Source organism: Vespa mandarinia, chromosome 10 (assembly GCF_050613455.1).
Source record: "Vespa mandarinia isolate Hongniang chromosome 10, ASM5061345v1, whole genome shotgun sequence".
In the NCBI taxonomy this organism is placed as follows: Eukaryota; Metazoa; Arthropoda; class Insecta; order Hymenoptera; family Vespidae; genus Vespa; species Vespa mandarinia.
Window position 1 is genome coordinate 3,570,001 of NC_140819.1, and position 20,000 is coordinate 3,590,000.

Consider the following 20,000-nt stretch of genomic DNA (forward strand, 5'->3'; position numbering starts at 1 on the left):
ATGTCTCTCTTTCTTCACGCTGTAAAAAAAATGACAAATGTTTGTATTTATTTTTCTTTTTTTTTTTTTTTCTTTTCTTTTACGTTTCTTTTGCTCTTTACTTTTTTCAAAAGGGAAAAAAGGAGATATGGTTTCGAAGAGAAGATCAATTCTTTTTTCTTTCCTTTATTTCTTTTTTTCTTTTTTTTTTCTTTTTCTTTTTTTTTCTTTTTTTTTTTTTTTTTTTCTTTCTCTTCTTCTCTTTCATAAGTAAGCTAGAGAATTGGAATTTGTGGGTATTCCGTGGTACCTTCCTTACGTAATTAAATTACTTGAATCCAATTAACAGAATCTCGATAACCCGATACGACGAAAGCTAGACGAGGTGAGTAACAAAATGTCTTCTCGATTTTGCTAGCTCACTCGCTCGCTCGCTCGCTAGCTCGAGGAATACACGCGCGTATGTAATTAACTAGCTGCACGATGGATCTATCTATGTATATATATATATATATATATATATATATATATATATATGTACCTTGAAACCGGTCGTTGTTTACGAATGTTAATTCGGAATGTACCAGTTCGAAGCTAAACGGCGACGCGTAACAGTCGAGGGTACATCCTCGGTAAAATTTGTCGTCCTTCTTCTGAAAAATGATTAATCTTTAAATGAGAATTAATTGTATTTAAGAATTAATTTATTATTATGACACGTAATTATTTCGAAAGTTTTTATTACCTTTGAAAAATATAAACATTATTAATTATCTTAAATCATATTAAAATGGTATTACCTTATATGATATTATAAATAAAATAAAAAGGAATAGAAAAAGAGAGAGAAAAACATATTTATTTATTTGTCTCTTCAAAAAATCTGTCATAGAAAAATCTAACGATAATTCGAAAGATATATTCTCCTTACGAATTATTCTGAATGATCTTTAAATAATCGTACAATTTGTCATCTAAGTCATATGATTTTTCTTAAGCTATATGATCAATAATTCTTCGGTTAATCTGATATAACAGTCTCGTTTCGGCAAATAGAAATATTCATCCGTGATGTACATACCTGTATCTATATATATATATATATATATATATATAAGTCAAAGCTAACTATTTCTCGGATTATGTCAGCCAGAAAGCGTAATTTCGGAATTTGACGGACATTGAGAAAAAGAATACAAAATACAGAATAGAATGAATGAATGAATGAGTAAGTGAGAGAGAGAGAGAGACAGAGACAGAGACAGAGACAGAGAGAGAGAGAAAGAGAGAGAGAGAGAGAGAGAGAGAGATAGGATGAGAAAACGAGGATCGAAAGGATTTTACGTAGTTGCCAGCTAATCCTAATGCGATCGATCATTCAAAGAGGATCGCGGTCGCGGGATTACGATTTTTTTCTTTTCCCATTTTTTTTTTGCTTTTTTTTTGTTTTATCTTTCTTTCTTTCTTTCGTTCGAGAAATCGTTCAGCACGAAAAGTGGGCATCGCGCGTCTACATGCGTCTGTATGTATGTATGTATGTATGTATGTATGTATGTGTGTCTGTCTAGGTTTAGGTGTAGAAGAGTTTGCGGAAGGAAAATGAAAATAAATTGCTAAGGGAGCAGGATGGTTGGGTTAGAATGGATAGAACGGCACGGTGAATTCTCGGTTGAAAGTACGATCTGACAAATGGCAAACGATAAAGGTGCACGACGTTCATTAAGGTAAATGCCCGAAGGCGCGCAGAAAATGGGTAGCTTTTCGATAGCGAAACCGATGCGTTTTATATATGAACATGGAGAGGAACGTTGTATTTGTACATACCACTTTTAACTGTTATAACGAAGATAACGTTCACAACGTTAACCGTGTTTCGTGCTTATTATATTTATCTTGATTGACTTCTTTTTTTTTATTGATAATTTTCTTAAAAGGAAAAAAGACAAAATAAAACGAAAAAGAAGAAGAAAGGAAGAAAAAAGAAAATATCGATCTTTTGCCTTTGGGCGAGGTGAATGGAGAGAGAGAGAGAGAGAGGGAGGGAAAAAGGGAAAGAGGAAGAGAAGGAGGCTGAAGGAAAAAGTTATTTTATTATTCGCCCTTATAAAAGTCGTCAAGCGTGCTTGGGCTTTACGGCTCGTTACGATCTAAATATTATAGTAGTCGTGTGACTTGAAGGGAGGTAGCTAACTCGTTGCTCTAAAGCAACGAGTGCTTGTATGTACGTATACATACATATATATATATATATATATATATATATATATATATGTATGTACGTATGTATGTAAGTTACACGCAATATCGCAAAGTGAGCACAAAGTGTAGACAACATCTTCCGTGAAGAGGCAAGACAAGCGTGGAGAGGCTTATGACTGGTATTATGCGGAGATTCGGTGATTTGCATAAAGATTCGTGTTGCCATTCGGCAAGAAAGTCAGCTAGATAGATGAACGTACAAGAGAGAGAGAGAGAGAGAAAGAGAGTAGGGTACGTAAAGGAAGAACGAAGGCAGGAAGAAGATGGAGAGATAGAAAGGTTAGGTCCTGTACTTGTACGATCGTTGAAATTTCGCGGGATGGATCTTATCGGTGAGACTGCATAATTTCCTTGTATAATCCAGCTTTATCAGAACGTCGAATCGGATGGAGAACTTTATGGAGAATTAGGGAGAAGGAAAGACGAAAGTGTGCTTCAAGAGAAACAGAGAGAGAAAGAGAGAGAGAATATCGCTTGTCTAAACGTCAAAAGATTCCTTATAGAAATATTTAACATTGTTTTATCTTGATTAACACGCAAATCATCGTTCCACGCATAATTTAATGCTTTTTTTCGATTTGTAATTACTATCGAATCAAGAGACGCGAATACATTGACGAAGCAATATCAGAGATCGTTAGGATTCTTTATGATCGATAATCATCGATTTTATTTGCATAAGATGTAAGAATATAAAAAAAATCGAACAGAAATTTTTCGTTTTTCTTAAAGCCGCATAAATCATCTGTCGTCGATTGAGAACGGGAAAGAAAATCTATTGGTTCGGCCTGCTATCGTCGAAGAACGATAGATTCTATTGTCACGAGAATTCAACTTCTTGGTTTTTCGCTTAAAATAGTCATTCGGATTTTTTCATTTCTCCGTCTCTCTCTCTCTCTCTCTCTCTCTTTCTCTTTTTCTCTCTTTCGTTTTTCGTTTTCTCTTTTAATATTTTCAAACGAATCTTTCGAAGTCTGAGGAGTATCATATCAAAGGTATCTTTATGCTCGTATAGTATTAAAATTACTCGTCCGTTGTAATCTTCATTCATTTAACGTTGTCCGAGTGAAGAAAGTTTTACTCAAAAAGTTTTTTCTCTCTTTAATTCTCTCTCTCTTTTTTTCTCTTTTTTCTCTCTCTTGCTTTCTCTTGCTTCCTCACAAGGGATTCTTATCGCAGGAAATATCCTTATTTCTCCTCTTAAGTCAAAACTTCAAATATTTTTATCGTCTTGTCCGAGCAAAGGGGGACAGACCGACGTCCTGATTTCTTTTACTAGCACTCCTACGTTGCACCACCCACCGCCACTCATTTTACGCTTCACTCATATCTCTGTAAATCTTCTAAAGCGATTCCTCAAAGAAGGGAACGTAGAATCCTTCCTTCCAGTCTTTGTTGTAAAGGATCGTTCTTTTCAAATTTACAGAGTGAGAGAGAAAGAGAGAGAGAGAGAGAGAGAAAGAGAGAGAGAGAGAGAGAGAGAGAAAGAGAAAGAAAGAGAAAGAGTTACGTTTCGTCTTACATATCTCCGGTTTTATGCTTTGTCTTTATTGGCCGGTATACTCTGTATCCCTTAGGAATCCCCAAAGCGGGACTTTAGTGTCACTTTTAATATCATCCAAACTTCCCTATCTTTTCCCTTGATCGCAATGGATAAAGAGAAGAGAAATTTTTATTTTTAACGATAGACATAGATAAGTATTCAGATTGCGAACATTTTGTCCTTTACATTTGTACATTTATCTTTAATGGAAGTAAAATTATAAACCGTAAGATGATAAGCCCATTCGGATATATTTTTTTCATCCCTTTTTTTTTTTTTTTGTTTGTTTTACCCTTTCATTTTAATAATCCGTTTTCTTTTCTTTTCTTCGCTTTAACCTTTCCTCTTCCTTCTTATTCTTATTAATCTACGTTCGAAATAAAAATCTATTGTTTGGGGATAAGAAAAAGAAACTCTTGATTTTTATTAAGCCAAAAGTTAATAAGGTAAAGGAGAGAAAAAAAAAGCAAAGGGGTTAGCTCGAAGGGATGGATAAACTAACGCAAGCTACGGGGGTTACAAGAAGGATCGAAGACGTTATCCATTATTCCGTAGAAGCGTGGCAGCGATGGCGGTGGAGTAAATCGCGCGCGATTTTCATCGACGTCGGTGGAAAGAAGGGTGTCTGCCGTCTCCCCGTTTCCCTCTATTCGTGTCTTCCAGCTTCTTTTTCCCTATGAAGCGTTGGAAAATCTTCCTCGCTCTTCACGATCCAAAGATTTCCTCTCGATCTTATGCCGAGATAGAAAACGTTCCTCTCTCTCTCTTTCTCTCTCTCTCTCTCTCTCTCTCTTTCTCTCTCTCTCTCTCTCTCTCTCTCTTTCTCTCACTCTCTCTCACTCTCTTTCTTTCTTTATTTCTCTCACTCACTCACGATGAGGCCATTTCAGCCACGCAGCCAACTCCGCCCCTTCATCTTCTCGCTCATCCTTGATTTTCTCTATGTATATATATATATAATACATACATACATACATATATATATATATATATATATATATATATATATGGGACCGCAGTGTCGATGCTTCGATTCCGATCGAACGAGCCAAAAGAGAGGTGGGAGGTACGAAGGGGATGAATATTCCGCCTGTAGGATTCATAACGTTCATTTATGCACGGGTCAGTGACTCATATCTGGCAAGAGATACCACTCTTTCTCTCTCTCTCTCTCTCTCTCTTTCTCTCTTTCTCTCTTTATCTCTATATGAATTCTCTTTCCCCTTTTAGATTCTTTGGACTCTTCGACGTATTCGATCGACCACCACCAATATCACGCTGTCTTCCTCCCGTCTTTGTTACCTACCTAGACGACCCCTTACCTCGATCTTACCTCAACCACTCGAGCAATCTCAATCTCAGCTTTTATTATTGGATAGCGTTCGCTCGTGGAGGTCGCGGATTGTCAGAAATTGGAAATAGGAGACCTACGGCAGAGATAACAGATTGAATCCTATTTCGGAATTAATCCCGTTTATTTAAATTTGTTAGGAATCACTTGTTATAACGTATCCCATTGAATGTTTCTCTCTCTCTCTCTCTCTCTCTCTCTCTTTCTCTTTCTCTTTTTCTTTTTAGTACCTTCGGAGACGTTTCGTAAAGAACAAGACTCTCCTTTGAAAAATTCTTTTTCCCGGGGTGCTTTCTGGCGACACACTGCCTCAACGATCCGGACAATGCTACTGGTAGACGACGGAGCTGGGGACACCGAGGGTAGAAAAGACGTTGGTACTGGTATAAAAGGAAGCCACGTCCGCGAAAAGATCCGTTCTCTTCTTTTGTCACGTCGGTACTTTTGTTTCTTTTCTCTCTCTCTCTCTCTCTCTCTCTCTTTCTGACTCTTTCTCTTTCTATTTCTTTTACTCTATTTGTTTTTTTTCCTTCATTCCTTCCTTCCTTTCTTCTTCTTCTTCTTCTTCTCCTCCTTCTTCTTCTTCTTCTTCTTTTTCTTTATCGCCTTCTTTCTTCCTGTTATTCATCCTTTATCCTCGTTAATCCAATTGACCAGACTATATTGATCGCATTCAAGTTATATACATCTTTTTTTTTCTTTTTCTTTTTTTTTTTTTTCATCCTTTCTTATTCATCTTCAATTCTCTTTTAACCTAAAACTTTCATTCGTAAATAATCTTAATTTGCTCACGCGGTTAGTACCTCCTCTCTAGCATTAGGTACTCACCAGAGAAGAAGATTCAACTCTGGCTACAGATATATCCCTTCATCTCTAAAGTATCCACCTCCAAAGCTCAACGCTTTACCGCTAATGGTTTCATAAAAACTTTGTATTCAGAACGTAATAAAGCTGGCCCGTTCCTTCCTTTCTTCCACTTTTCTTTCCTTTTTTCTTTTCTTTTCTTTTCTTTCCCTTTTTTCTTTTTTTTCTTCTTTTTTCTTTTTTTTTTTTTTTTTTTTTTTAATTTAATCCTACCGCTTCATTAGTAAATACCTTCTTCTTTCATTTCGGTTCTATGCTAGTCCAACGATTCCCCTAAATGATATTCTTCAACTCTTTCGTTAAAATGAGAAAAAAGATCTCTCTCTCTCTCTCTCTCTCTCTTTCTCTCTCTTTCTCTCTCTTTCTCTCTATTTAATTTTTATTCCACGTACGAGGAAGAAGACTATACGTTCGTTTCATCGTTCGAGCAACCTAATCCTTTTCAAATTTCCTATTCTTCCTTACCATCCCAAGAAGGATTTCCATTAAATTTCATAGCAGCTTGTTAACGGGCTCGTTCTTGAAACTTTCCATTTTGAGTTTGTAACATAAGTCTCTTCTTTGCTTTATTTATTTATCATTCATTTCCTTTAATCTATCAAGCTTCCAATATTATTCATACTTGTTACACTTCACGCGTTAATTCTTATAAGATTTCTTTAAACTACATAATTTCTATTATTTCGAATTAACTGATTGTCATTAAATATTCTCTCCGTTATCTCTCGTATGGTAGTAAAAAATTTTTTCTCTTTCTCTCTCTCTCTCTCTCTCCTCTTTCTCTATTTTTTTTTCACGCTCATATTAAATATCTTTTAAATTTTTTTCTTTAATTTAAAATAGATCTCGTTGCCGTGATTTAAAATCATCAATGGTAACACCGATATCACTTATTTTCAATACATAATCGAAAATCATCGAATGATGAAAGATATTTACATCGTGAGTAAAACGATAATATTGAAATCATCGAATAAGAATAATTGAATAATGTATGTGAATAATGAAGTGATAGAGAAAATGATGATAAAAATTGAAAGGTTATCGACACGCTGTATGCTATTATTATTGTCTCTCATCTAGTCGAGCGAGCCTTTGGCATGACTGAGAATTTTCCATTCATCGTGAAACGAATGAAGCTGTTATAGGTGTATGAGGAAAACGATTACGTAGAGGTGAAACAATTTCCATTCTCCGGTCAGCGGACTATCGGTAGATACGTTGCAAAGTCGACGTTAATTAGATCGCGGTAAAAAGTTTCCTTTGATGTGCTCCATTCCAGCGTGTCGTTGACCAACCTAGCGAACAACGTGGATCGTGCCAGCCATGTATCGATATATCGATATATCTCCTGGCATTATGGTTTTAGTTTCGCGCGCACGTTCGATAAAGCTGACAGCCTTTAAAGCCAGCCTTTGGCTATGGATATAGCAACGACAACGGAACAACAACAATGTCGAGAACGACGACTACGATGACTCGTAGGGAAAAGCGATCGAAGTACAATGATCTTCTATCGATCCTTTGTTCTGAATTAATCGCGTTTCGCTTTTATTATGGAAATAGAATGTTAAACTTTATGTATGTTGATTTTTCATCAAAACTTTATTACGGTTTATACATTACAAATTTCAAATACGTCTTTCAAATTTTATTTCGTTATTATTATTTCGACGATATCGACACTTTTCATCAATCCGTAAGATAGATAGAAAGAAAGAGAGAGAGCGATATATATATATATATATATATCCAAAATAAACATTCTCTTTTTTATTCATTTTATTAATTCTTTTATATTTCACCAATTAAATATTTATAATCGATCAAAAAATAAATCTACGAAATTATTCTTTTCCCATAGAACCGCAATGCAGTTTAATTACATATTAGTAAATTTTTCAAGCGCGCATGCATCGAGTTTGCTCGAAAAATTATATGTATATATATATATATATATATATATATACATAGTATGTATAATATCGAATATATTTATTATATTGGAACACGTATAATTAGAGTAATAACGCAAAGATAATTTGGAAAATCGTATGGACACGTACGATACGTAAAACGAGAAAACAGAGAGGGAGAGAGAGAGAGAGAGAGAGAGAGTGAGAGAGAAAGAGAAAGAGAAAGAGAGAGAGGAAAAAATAAAGTACGACACGTTTGGAAATAATGTTAATTGAACAGGATCCGATAATTAGGTGTATGAAGTAGAATCACGTATGTCTGGTATTCATCGAAGTAATATCGGTGAAATTATTCAACGTATCGGGCCGCAAAATTCTAATAGCCTCGTTCCCATCGGGAATTATAGTATATAAATGATCGAGATGCAATGATATTGTCAATTCCTTTTCCGTGTCGTCGTACATCGATTGGCGAACTTTTGTTTCGTTGTATTATTATTTACCTGGAAACGTGAAAAGAATGATAAAATCAAAAGTACTTAGACGTTTGTTTATCAAAAGAAAATAAACTCTATAAATCATTATTCATTCGTGTAACAGTTGTCTCTTTACTCGTTGTTTTTATACTTCTTTTTTTTTTCTTTTCTTATCTTTTCTTTTCTTTTTTTTTTTTTTTTCTTTTATCAACTGTTTCTCTTTAATCCTAACGTTTATTTACTACGAAAGTTCATTACTAAGAAGAAATCGCGTTGGAAACGAGAAATAACAACAAACAACAAAAACCAATGTCATCATTGTCGTCGACAACAAACAACGATGACGACAACGACAACGACGAATATGATGGTAGGAACGAAAACATCGAAGAACGAAAACTTTCAATTACGGTCACGTAGCGTGTCAGTATATCTCGATATCTTCCTGGAGCTTGGCTCGAGTCTCTAAGCTCCTATTCCCGAAGGATCGAGTCCATCTGATTACCGGTAATGGGGTTGTGTTTTAAGCTCTCCCCAAGAAAAAGGAAACTCCCTCTACGCTAACTGAGCTGAATCTCTCTTCGATACAAGTCTCCTCCCCTCCCCTCTCTCTCTCTTTCTCTCTCTCTCTCTCTTTCTATCTCTGTCATTCTTTCTCTCTCTCTCTCTCTATCTTTTTCTCTTGCGTCGAAGAATTTTCATTCCTTCTTCGTCTTCTTTCTTCTCTCATCTCGATTGAGAAAGAGAAGAGAGAGAGAGAGAGAGTGAGAGAGAGAGAAAGCTTCACTGAGTCTTACTTAGTTCGGCTTAGTTCGACTTTCTACGCTTTCTGATCGTTTAAAATCGCTCAAGAACAGTTTTTCTTTTAAATCCTGTATTTCTCTAACCATTACGTTTTATCAATCTAAATCGATACAATTCGTCTTCTCGTTTAATCTTCGTTTGTATTGTTTATTTTTTAATTTTTTTTTTTTTCTTTTATTTTCTCCTTCTTTTTTTTTTTTTCTCTCTCTCTCTCTCTCTCTCTCTCTCTCGTTCTCCATTGGAAATAATGTGTACATGGTGTTAGATCGATCGTTGGGGCTTATTTGATTATAAATATTTGGAATAAATATCGTTGTTTTATATATTAAGGATTTTAAAACGTAATTTTAGGAACAAAAGATTATAATGATGTTTATATATATATATATATATATATATATGGTTGTGTACTCTATGTTGATATGATATTATCAGGAAATTTAGTCGATGTGAAATTCGTGTGCTTGAATTTATCGAACCAGATAATGAGACGCAAAGTAATGCGTATTATTTATTAAAATGCTTCATTTTTCACGGGAATGTTACCACGTAGATATTAGATAAGTTTCGCATATAAAATTATATACATGTACTACGATTATTTATCGAAAATAATGTTTACTTATATTACAGCTCTTTTTTTTGCTTTCTTCCCTTTCTTTTCTTTTTTCTTCTTCGTAAAAAATTAACAAAAGTGTTCGGGACGATCGAAAGAAAAAAAAAATTGTATCTCTTTTAAATTTAAACGGATAAAGTCTGATTAATTGGGCAAGATAAAAAAAAATCTATATATATATATATATATATATATATATATTTATCTCATTTTTCATTTTGCACGGAAAAACGAATTCGTCGAAAAGATATCGATGAAATTAATCGCGAAACTGTTTATTTATCGAAATCGGGCTCGTCGGATGAGGGAGAAAGTTTTGGCGATCGACGTGCACGGGGTTACGCTTCTGGAGTCGAGACGTAATTGGGAATAGTATTTGGAGCACGAAAATAATTGCTTCGAGCTACCTCTTTTCCCTCGTAACCCTCTTGACACGAACGTCAATCCGAATGTCACCCTTCAAACGATCCAGGCAATCACAATGTCGTTTCAACTAATTTTTCTCTAGATTTGCTTGCATACTTCGGAATTTCGTAATTATTATATATTTAATAATAATAATAACAATAATAATAATTACGCTTAGATATTATAAAATAATATACCCTGAAAATGACTATATAGCTGTATATTTCATATTCTCATATATAAAAAAAAAATATATATATATATATATCATAAAAATAAAATGATAAATTTACAAATAGGCGATATAATAATTATATAATTTCTTGTTGTATATATATATATATATATATATATATACTATAAAATTACATAACATTGTAGAGAGCTAATCGAATGCTTTAAATATATTTAATTATTATATATAGAAGTATCAATTTTATTATAATATGTATATATGTACATATATATATATACATATATATATATATATATATAAACAAATCTTATTAGATTTGTATATACATGCATGCATACATAAATCTTATCTGTAAATTTAAATAATTACAAGAAGAGACAACATTTTGTATATAATAATTACTTTATTCGAATAGAAATGAAATTCTTCAAACGTTAAGTAACAAAGGTAGAAGAGAACGATTAAAAACCTTCAAATTTGAAAAGTGTGTATCGAATATAAGAATTCTTTTAGTTGAAGGAAAGGTTACGAAGGACTTTCCTTGAGTTCTAATAAAATCTTTAGCTCGATGTAGGACGCGTATTGCTCGCTCGTATGTTCGTTCGCTCGCTCGCTGGTTCACTCGCCCTCTCGAATGAGAGAGATAGAGCAAGAGAGGAACATTTGCAGGGAAGAGAGAGAGAGAGAGAGAGAGAGAGAGAGAAAGAGAGAGAGAGAGAGAGAGAGAGAAAGAGAGAGAGAGAGAGAGAGAGAGAGAGAGAACGACTACAGGCGTAACCACTTTTGCGGCAGGTCTCAAAGGTATTGAAAAACGAAGTTCCAATCGGCAATACGTGCGTGGAATTCCAAGATCGGTGTTCGACCATAGTAGCGCTTTAAACTTATTGCGGATTTTGCGACGAGAGAAGGAAGGAAAGAAGAAAAGAAAAAAGCAAGAAAAAAATAGAAAGAAAAAAAGAAAGATATATATATATATATATATATATATATATATAAAGAGAGAAAGAGAGAAACATTTGCAGGGAAATGTGAAATTCGTTTTTCGTTTTAACAACGATAACTATGATAGAAAATGTCGATTCAAGAGTCAATGTAATAAAATACGCCGTGGTATCGTTTACGAATTAAATCGTTAACTATTCTTCTCGATAGAAAATTGCGACGAGTGGTGACATATAAATTTTCGTATATTGCGTTTTTACCATCAACGATTACGACATTGCACGATCGAAAAGAAATTGCAAAGATACATACATATACGTATGTACGTACGTACGTACGTACGAGTTTTATGCCAGAAAATTTTTATGCGGATGATTTTCGAGGATGTTTTTAAAAAGGGAAGAAAAATGAAATATGCGTGGAAGATGAAATGAAGAGAGAGAGAGAAAAAAAATAGTAAGAGATTACTATTTCTATTTCTAAGAGGATTTTTTTTCTTTTCTTTTCTTTCCTTTTTTTTTTCCTTTTTTTTCTTTCGTACGATTTCTTTCGTACAAGAGGAACGTAAATCATCGAGGATGAAAAATGAAAAAGAAGAAAAAAAAAAAGAGAGAAAGAAGGAAAGAACGCAAGCGAACGTCAAAAGAAAAGAATCAACGAATAGTTAGAATTGATTCGGGATATCGATCGTAGTATGAAATGCAATATCGATATCGTCAAGCCGACTATCATCCATAACGATTCCGTTAGGTCAGAACAACGATAGAGAAAGAAAGAGAGAGAGAGAGAGAGAGAGAGAGAGAGAGAAATATAGAATGGTAGATCAAAGCTATTCGGCTATATTAGCGACAGCTCTCGCGCATCCTGCTCGGTCTTTTGACTTTTTATTTGGCAATATGAAAGTTTCGACAAGAATCTTTATGGAATAAGTTTTGGTGGGCGGAAGATAGGGAATCATGGAAGTTGGCAGAACCCGGCCCTTTTCGTGTTCTCTTGTGTCTCTCTCTCACTCTCTCTCTTTCTCTCTCTCTCTCTCTCTTTCTTTCTTTCTTTCTCTCTCATTCTCTTTCTCTTTGTCGTTTTTATCGTCCTCTTTCCTTATACCTACCAATACTAATATCAACTGTATTCGAAAGCGAATAAATTCCGGCCGATTCCACGTCTACTTTCGTTCCCTTTGTAGAAAAATTGAATATATCAGATTGTGTGTGTGTCTGTGTCTGTGTTTGTGCGTATATATATATATATATATATAGAAACGCGAACAGTTTATATTATACTATTTTACCTAGTGCCAAGGTATATTACAAGACTCATGTAACTCAGTTCATTTTCCTCACAGCTCGAGAGAACCAACGCTGTCGTCCTTTCGTTTCGCGAAATAGCAATTTAGCCGTCCGTTGCGTTTACTTCCTCTCACCCCACCCATTCCCTTTCATTCCATCCTTTCCTGTCTCGACCCATCCCTTTATACTTACTCTCGTCTTTTCTACGTCGAATTAAACAACCCCACCTTGGTTCCGCCCACTCCGTCTCTTTCGCCCCATTCCACTATTGCTTTTATTTTATTTTTATTTTTTTATTTTTTATTTTGTATTTCTCATTTTTTTTTTGTTTCTCCTTCTTCTTTTGTTTTCTTTTCCAATCTTCCAGTTTTTTGTTCCATCCTTCGCCTCTCTCTCTCTCTCTCTCTCTCTCTCTCTCTCTCTCTCTCTCTTACTCTCTCTTCGTCCTCGATAGCGATGAGCTGTCACCCATTTCGAAATCGACGTACTCGAAACGTCGGCTTTTTCCTTCTTTTTTTTCTTTTTCTTTTTAATTTCTTTTTTTTTTTTTCTTTCATTCCTCTCCTTTTCATCCTATTTCTTTTTCTTCTTTTCCTTCAGACAGTACGAATCAGAAGCATGCTCAAATCAAGCCTCGACTCGTTCACTAATTTCATTTCCCGGTGCGAATGAAATGTCGTTGCTTTTATTGGAGCTATTCGACGAAAGGGGTTGAAGGATTAAGGGTAGGAGCAACGAGACCGTATCTAATCTCTAGTGTCGCTGTCGAATAAAGGATGTAGGTATGTAGATTCACGCGGTAAATCGAGCATGAAACGGACTTTCGACGTAGAATGGAAGGATTTCGTGGTTAGAACGAACGAAGCTTGAATAATCGTTACTCCTTTCTTAAAGGGCACCTCGGTTAACTCACCGTAGATTAGGGAAATCTCTTGAAGGGATTCGATAATCTTTCTAAGATCGTTCTGGTTTTCTCTTTGATTAACATCGATTTTCTTTCAATCTGAAATCTACTATATATATATATATATATATATATATATATATATATATGAAATAACTATGTAGAAATATTCGCAATACATTTAAACTATCCATAAGTTTCTCCGATTAAAACTTCCTTATATCAAAGTTTTCCGTATTGGCTGAGAACGGTCGACGGAAATTTTTCTTTTTCGATTCTTTTGAATAATTCAGATTGGATTATGATTAAAGTACCGGATGGTTATAAGTTTAATCAAGGAATTAATTTTTCATAAAGGAAACAAAAAAAAAGAAAAAGAAAGACAAAAAGAGAAAGGTTTGATTAAAAAAGAAATGTATTTTAAGCTCGTAAATCACATTTTTATTTTTCTACAAATCTTAAATTTTATTTTCTCATATTAACTTCGTCGTTATTGTAATGTAAAGTGAATAAATTCCCTATTTTTTGGTTTTTTTTTCTTATTTTCTTATGAAATTGATCGAGTCTCTCTTGCTTTCTTCTCTTTCTCTCTCTCTGTCTCTTTCGTTACGTGTAAATTTTATTTTAATCCTTTGCGCTTAAAGCTTTTTTTTAATTTAAAAAAATTCTTTTTTTTTTTTACGACGAAATTAACAACTCAGTTTTCGGAGAGCAGAAATGTACATATTAAAAGGTTTTTTACCTTTTTTCTCATTTTTAAATTGATATTTATTATACTTCGCAACGACCATAGATATTATTATAAACCGTAATTGTTACTTCTCGCTCATTATATGTATCATTATTTATTAATCTTTATTATATTAATTTATTCGTATATACGAATATTCTACGTATATATATATATATATATATATATATATATATATATATATATATATTATATAATTATAACAATTATATTCATATAATTAAATTTAGTAAAAATTAAAAATTTTAATTCGTGACTCCGGACAGTTGAAATATAATATAAAATATTTGCTCGGTAAATTTATATATAAATAAACAACGCTACAGTAAAATATAAAATATTATTGTATTAGATTGAATTTAATAGTATTATGTTAGCTCGATTAATAAATAATCGTCAATAAAAATTATGCGATAATAAAGAATCATTGAATACAGGGTTATTCATTTAAATATAAATAATTGAAAATTAGAATATTACTTATTCATTAGGCCAATCCGATTATTATACCCTAATGATATAGGATATATTTTGACATTTATACTATTATTTTCTATTTGAATCGAAGAAGATCGAAAATCGAAATGCATTGTATATATGTGTATATATATATATATATATATATATATATATCGATCGACGAGGAAAGGAGCTATAGATAGCTCATTCGTATTTACGATCGGCTTTATGAAGCTCAAACGAGCCGCGTAACGACGACGTACCGAGATCGTTCCGGCCACGAGAACTCCAAGTTTACCGTGCGGAGTTTGGCAAATCTGCCGGAAGATAATTCGGTGGACCACCGATCGGGAAACGTCGCCGAAGGAAACATAACCACGGTGTTAACGCGAAGATTATGCCGGTCGGTCGATCATATAGACCTAACTATTGCCGGTGGCCTTCCTAGCGACTGAACGAACTCGATTTGCATCAATAGTACGAATCGAGTTTACTGGACGAGTATACGCATACGATTATTCGAACGGACCTTCTGTTTCTCTTCTAGGGAAAATAGGATATCTAACTATTCTAGAAATTATATATAAAATTTCCATAGATAGTAACATTTCCATGTTTCTTGAAAAATTGTTAATCTATTATTTTTAGACTCGAGGAATGATCTTATATATCTGTGATCACAAAAAAAAAAACAAACAAAAAAGAAAGAAGAAAAAAAAGCAAAAAATTTTCAACTTATAAATGGCTCGGCATATATCTAAAAAACAAAAAAAAAAAAAAACAAGAAAAAAAAAAATAAAAGAAAAAAATTAGGTGAAAATTGTCTAGAATGGTATGCAGTTATTTATGTATATTATTTGTATTTTGAACTAGCTAAAAGTCAAATAGAAGTATCTATCTATATATATATATATATATATATATATATATATATATATATATATATATTAAGTAATATATATATATATATATATATATATATATATATATATATTACTTAAAATAAAAACATGTGTTTATGTGTGTGTTTGTATAAAAACTTAGAAATTCCAGTGTTATATATTTCATTAATAGAATAATGAATACATAATGATGGCAATTAAAAAGAAATAATTAAAATCGATAAATTTCTTTAATCGTTCCTCTAGAAAGAAAGAAATAATAATAATAATAAAAAATATATATATATATATAAAATAAAAGAAAAAAAATAAAAAAAATGACAATTTAAAAAATTTCGTTTTCGATATTATATGCAAGCGCGTACGATTCTTCGAAGGAAAGAGATGATGATTTAGAGAAATGAGGGATATCTCTTGTGAATGGGTTATTTAGAATGCGGGAAAGTAGCGAGCTCTTGACACAGAGACTCGGGATTGGCAGAGCAGTAAAGGGCGAAAGGGTAGATGAAAGGGTCGCGAGCGCGGATTGTGTCCTCGTTATGTATAGTGTCACGATTCGCCGTTGGCTTGCCTTCTTGACTATCCCTTAACAGGTAGTACAAACAACGTTTCGAGTATGCCAACCAACCGCTGCCACAGTTGGATAAAAAGAAACAGAGATAGTATATGTATGTGTGTGTATGTGTGTCTGTATATATGTGTGAAAGAGAGAGAAAGAGAAGGAGAGAGAGAGAGAGAGAAGACAAAGAGAAAGAAGGAGATACTGCAAGTAAGGATCTACAAGCTCGAGCTGGCCCGACTCGCCCTTAAAACCTACTAAGGGGATGTTGGCCGGCCCCGAGAAATCCCTGAGTACTTAGCCCCACTATTACAACACCAGTCCAACTTAGCCTACCCACCTACTTTTCTCTTGTCTTTCATTCTCAAAGGGGAAACGTTACGAAAGAGCTTTGCGATTTTATTGCAACGCTTTATACTCTTGAAAAATACGCGATCGCACACATAGTTCCATTCTAGGATACTTCTGGGTACTGTGAATAGACGTTATGGCGTTGAAGTGATTTGAGAATTTCATTTCTTTTTTTCTTTTTTTTGTCTTTTTTTTTTTTTGGAATTCAACAACTCTCTTATTATTATTATTATTATTATTATTATTATTACTATTATTATTATTATTATTATATATTGAATGTCGTATGCATATATCTCTCTACGATTACATATATGATTTAATTTTTTTGATATAAAAAGTGATACAAAAAAGTACCTTTTATACTGTGCATATACGTATATGTGTATATATATATATATATATATATATATATATACACATACGAAAAAATAAACTGGATGGATATTATTTCATATTTTATTTCGCAATCGTCTATTCTTTCTTGTTTTTTTTTTTTTTTTTTTGATGAAATTATTTTTTAATTGTTATTTTTCTGTTTTTTTTCTTTTTTTTTTTTTTTATACATTTCAGTCGTTTCATTTTCATGAAGAAAGGTTATAAATTAATTCGTATAATATAATCGTGATAAAATCAAATAATATACTATAATGAGTCGAAATGTGTGAGAGTGTGTTATATAAAAAGAAAAAAAAAAAAAAAGAAAGAAAGAAAAAGAAAAAAAAATATATATATATAAAAAATAAAATAAGAAAATATAATAGCCCTCGTACTTATACTTACGTATACGATTGTGTAGCGTATCGATAACAGGTGGGTCGATCGCCTGTACTTTGGCAAAAGTCCAAGCGCCTTTTACGCCGGATGTATTCTCGCTGCCAAAAATGATTACACGACGATCACAAGGGCTATGCCAGGGCTTCGTATCTGAAAGACCATAGGCTGACTTCGTGACCTCGCGTCGAAAGTTCTTTAACCCTCTTTTTAGTGCTTTCAACATTTAACGATTATACGAAGAACTTTATTATATTTCTAGAAAAAAAAAGAAAAAAAAAAAGAAAAAAGAAAAAGAAAAAAGGAGACAAAATTAAACGAATGAATTAAGTTGAATTTCGGATAAATCCTTTAAACGTGTTTTATAGGAAATCAATCGAAGATAAAAATCTGATAAATCAATTATTGGACGAATAATTACGAATTGAATTATTCCCATCGTCAGTCGAAAGAAATCAAAAAGTGTATCCATTTTTCATAAGTTAAAAGAAAATAATAATAATAATAATAATAATAATAATAATAATAATAATAATAATAATAATAATAATAATAATAATAATAATAATAATAATAATAATAATAATAATAATAATAATAATAATAATAATAATAACAATAATAATAATAATAATAATAATAATAATAAATCTCTATAACATTTATTAATCTTTTCATTATAATGGGATTATAATTTTCATCGTAATATTAACAACTTTTGATCGATGGAATAACATTAAGAATTTCTCATCAGTAAAATGAACAACGTAGATTTTTTACTTATGGTTACAAAACTTCTCGATGAATATTACTGATAGATTAAGACTTTTAAGGTGTCACGCTCTTTTTCAATTTTAATAATCGAGCTTTCAATTAACACTTAACTTTTTGATCTTTTTTTATCGCTCTTTTTTCTTTCTTTTTTCTCTTCTTTTTTTTTCCTCCCTCCCCAACGGATCACTCGGATAAATCGGACTAAACGATGGAAATGAAATCAAGAGAAATTCTATACGATTTAATAAATATGTACTAGAGAGTTATATGGAGAACGATTATCCGATAAAATATTCATAGAGAGAGAGAAAGAGAGAGAGAGAGAGAGAAAAAGAGAGAGAGAGAGAAAAAGAGAGAGAGAGAGAGAGAGAGAGGGAGAGATTCAAGTATCAATGATAAACCTCGAGGAATTATCATGGATTTAGAAATCTCTTCGGTAATCTATTGTCGTGCGATAAATAACAATGATAGCGATGACGATAATAACAATAATAACAAAATAAACAAGAACAATAACAACAGGAGGAAAAAGAGTACGATAATAATAAAAACCTGTACCAAGTTCGTCGGGGGATGAAACGAAGGGGAAATCATCCCTGGTAGGTAAATCGCGTTGTTCCGTCGATAACGGGAAATCGACACGGTTGAACGCGAGTGTCTCGACATGCGCAACCCCTCTCATTCTCTCTTTTTCTCTCTCTTTCTCATTCTCTCTCATTCTCTCTCATTCTCTCTCTTTCTTTCCCTTTCTCTTTTCCTATCCCCTTGAGTGGTGGAAAAAAAGCATGTGCCCGCTCGTGTCGATAATCGAGGAGTCTGTGTATATACCACACATATATACAGTTCCTATCAAAAGTATTTTTCGTATCGAGTGTCTAACTGCACGAGACATCCTCTAAACGTCGAGACGTATTTTCGATAACGATTATACGTATCAGTTTTCACGAGTTATTCTTCTCTCTTGTCTATATTTCATTTCTCTTTCTAGTTTTCTATTTTTACTTTTTATTTACTTTCTTCCTTTTTTATTTTTATTTTTTTTTATTTTTTGGTTTGTTTGTTTATTTGTTTCATTCCTTCTTTCATTTTTCTCCATTTTCATGATTCCTTTTTGATACATATCGACGTATCCAGTTAGTTCGATAATAACTACGGTTCGATCGGTCTTTCTATTCTTCAATGTTCATTCGTGAGAGAGAGAGAGAGAGAGAGAGAGAGAGAGAGAGAGAGTGCCAAACGGAGTAAGTGATATGTATGATGTCTGAGATGATGTCATATAATAAAAATAAATTTCAATCGCTTTAATACTTTTATGAAATTTTTATCTACTTTACAAATTTTTCTTGTCGACGTTGAAATTAAGTTATTTTTTTTATTCCTCTTTTTTATTCTTGCTCTCTTTTTCGTCTTCTTTTTTTTTTTCTTTTTTCTTTTTTGTTCAGAAATATGCGTCTTTCGGATAAAAATTCTCTTATCCCTTAACTATATAACAAACTCTCTCTCTCTCTCTCTTTCTCTCTTTTTTCGAGAATGATACTTTACTAAAGATAATTTTCTTTTTAAGCGACACACATTCGATTATATACTTACAATTTATAATATTGTCTGTGAATTATAAGAATTTGATTTACTGTAAGATCGAAAAAGAGAAAAAATTGTTTACAAATATTATCACTCTATAATAATAATAATAATAATAATAATAATAATAATAATAATAATAATAATAATAATAATAATAATAATAATATTAATATATAATAATTATATAATAAAATATATAAAAATTAATATTACTTATTATATACAGAACTTATTGAAAATTTTTATTGGGTATATAAAAAAAGAAATTATATAAAAATTAAAGGTATGTACGTGTGAAATGT

At 32.6% G+C, this 20,000-nt stretch overlaps 1 protein-coding gene across 11 annotated transcripts in view; it reads left to right on the top strand.

Annotated features, from left to right (window-relative positions):
* The window catches only part of Nrx-1 (neurexin 1), a 261,548-nt gene that overhangs the window by 20,892 nt on the left and 220,656 nt on the right, over positions 1-20,000 (top strand). The window lies entirely within an intron of this gene.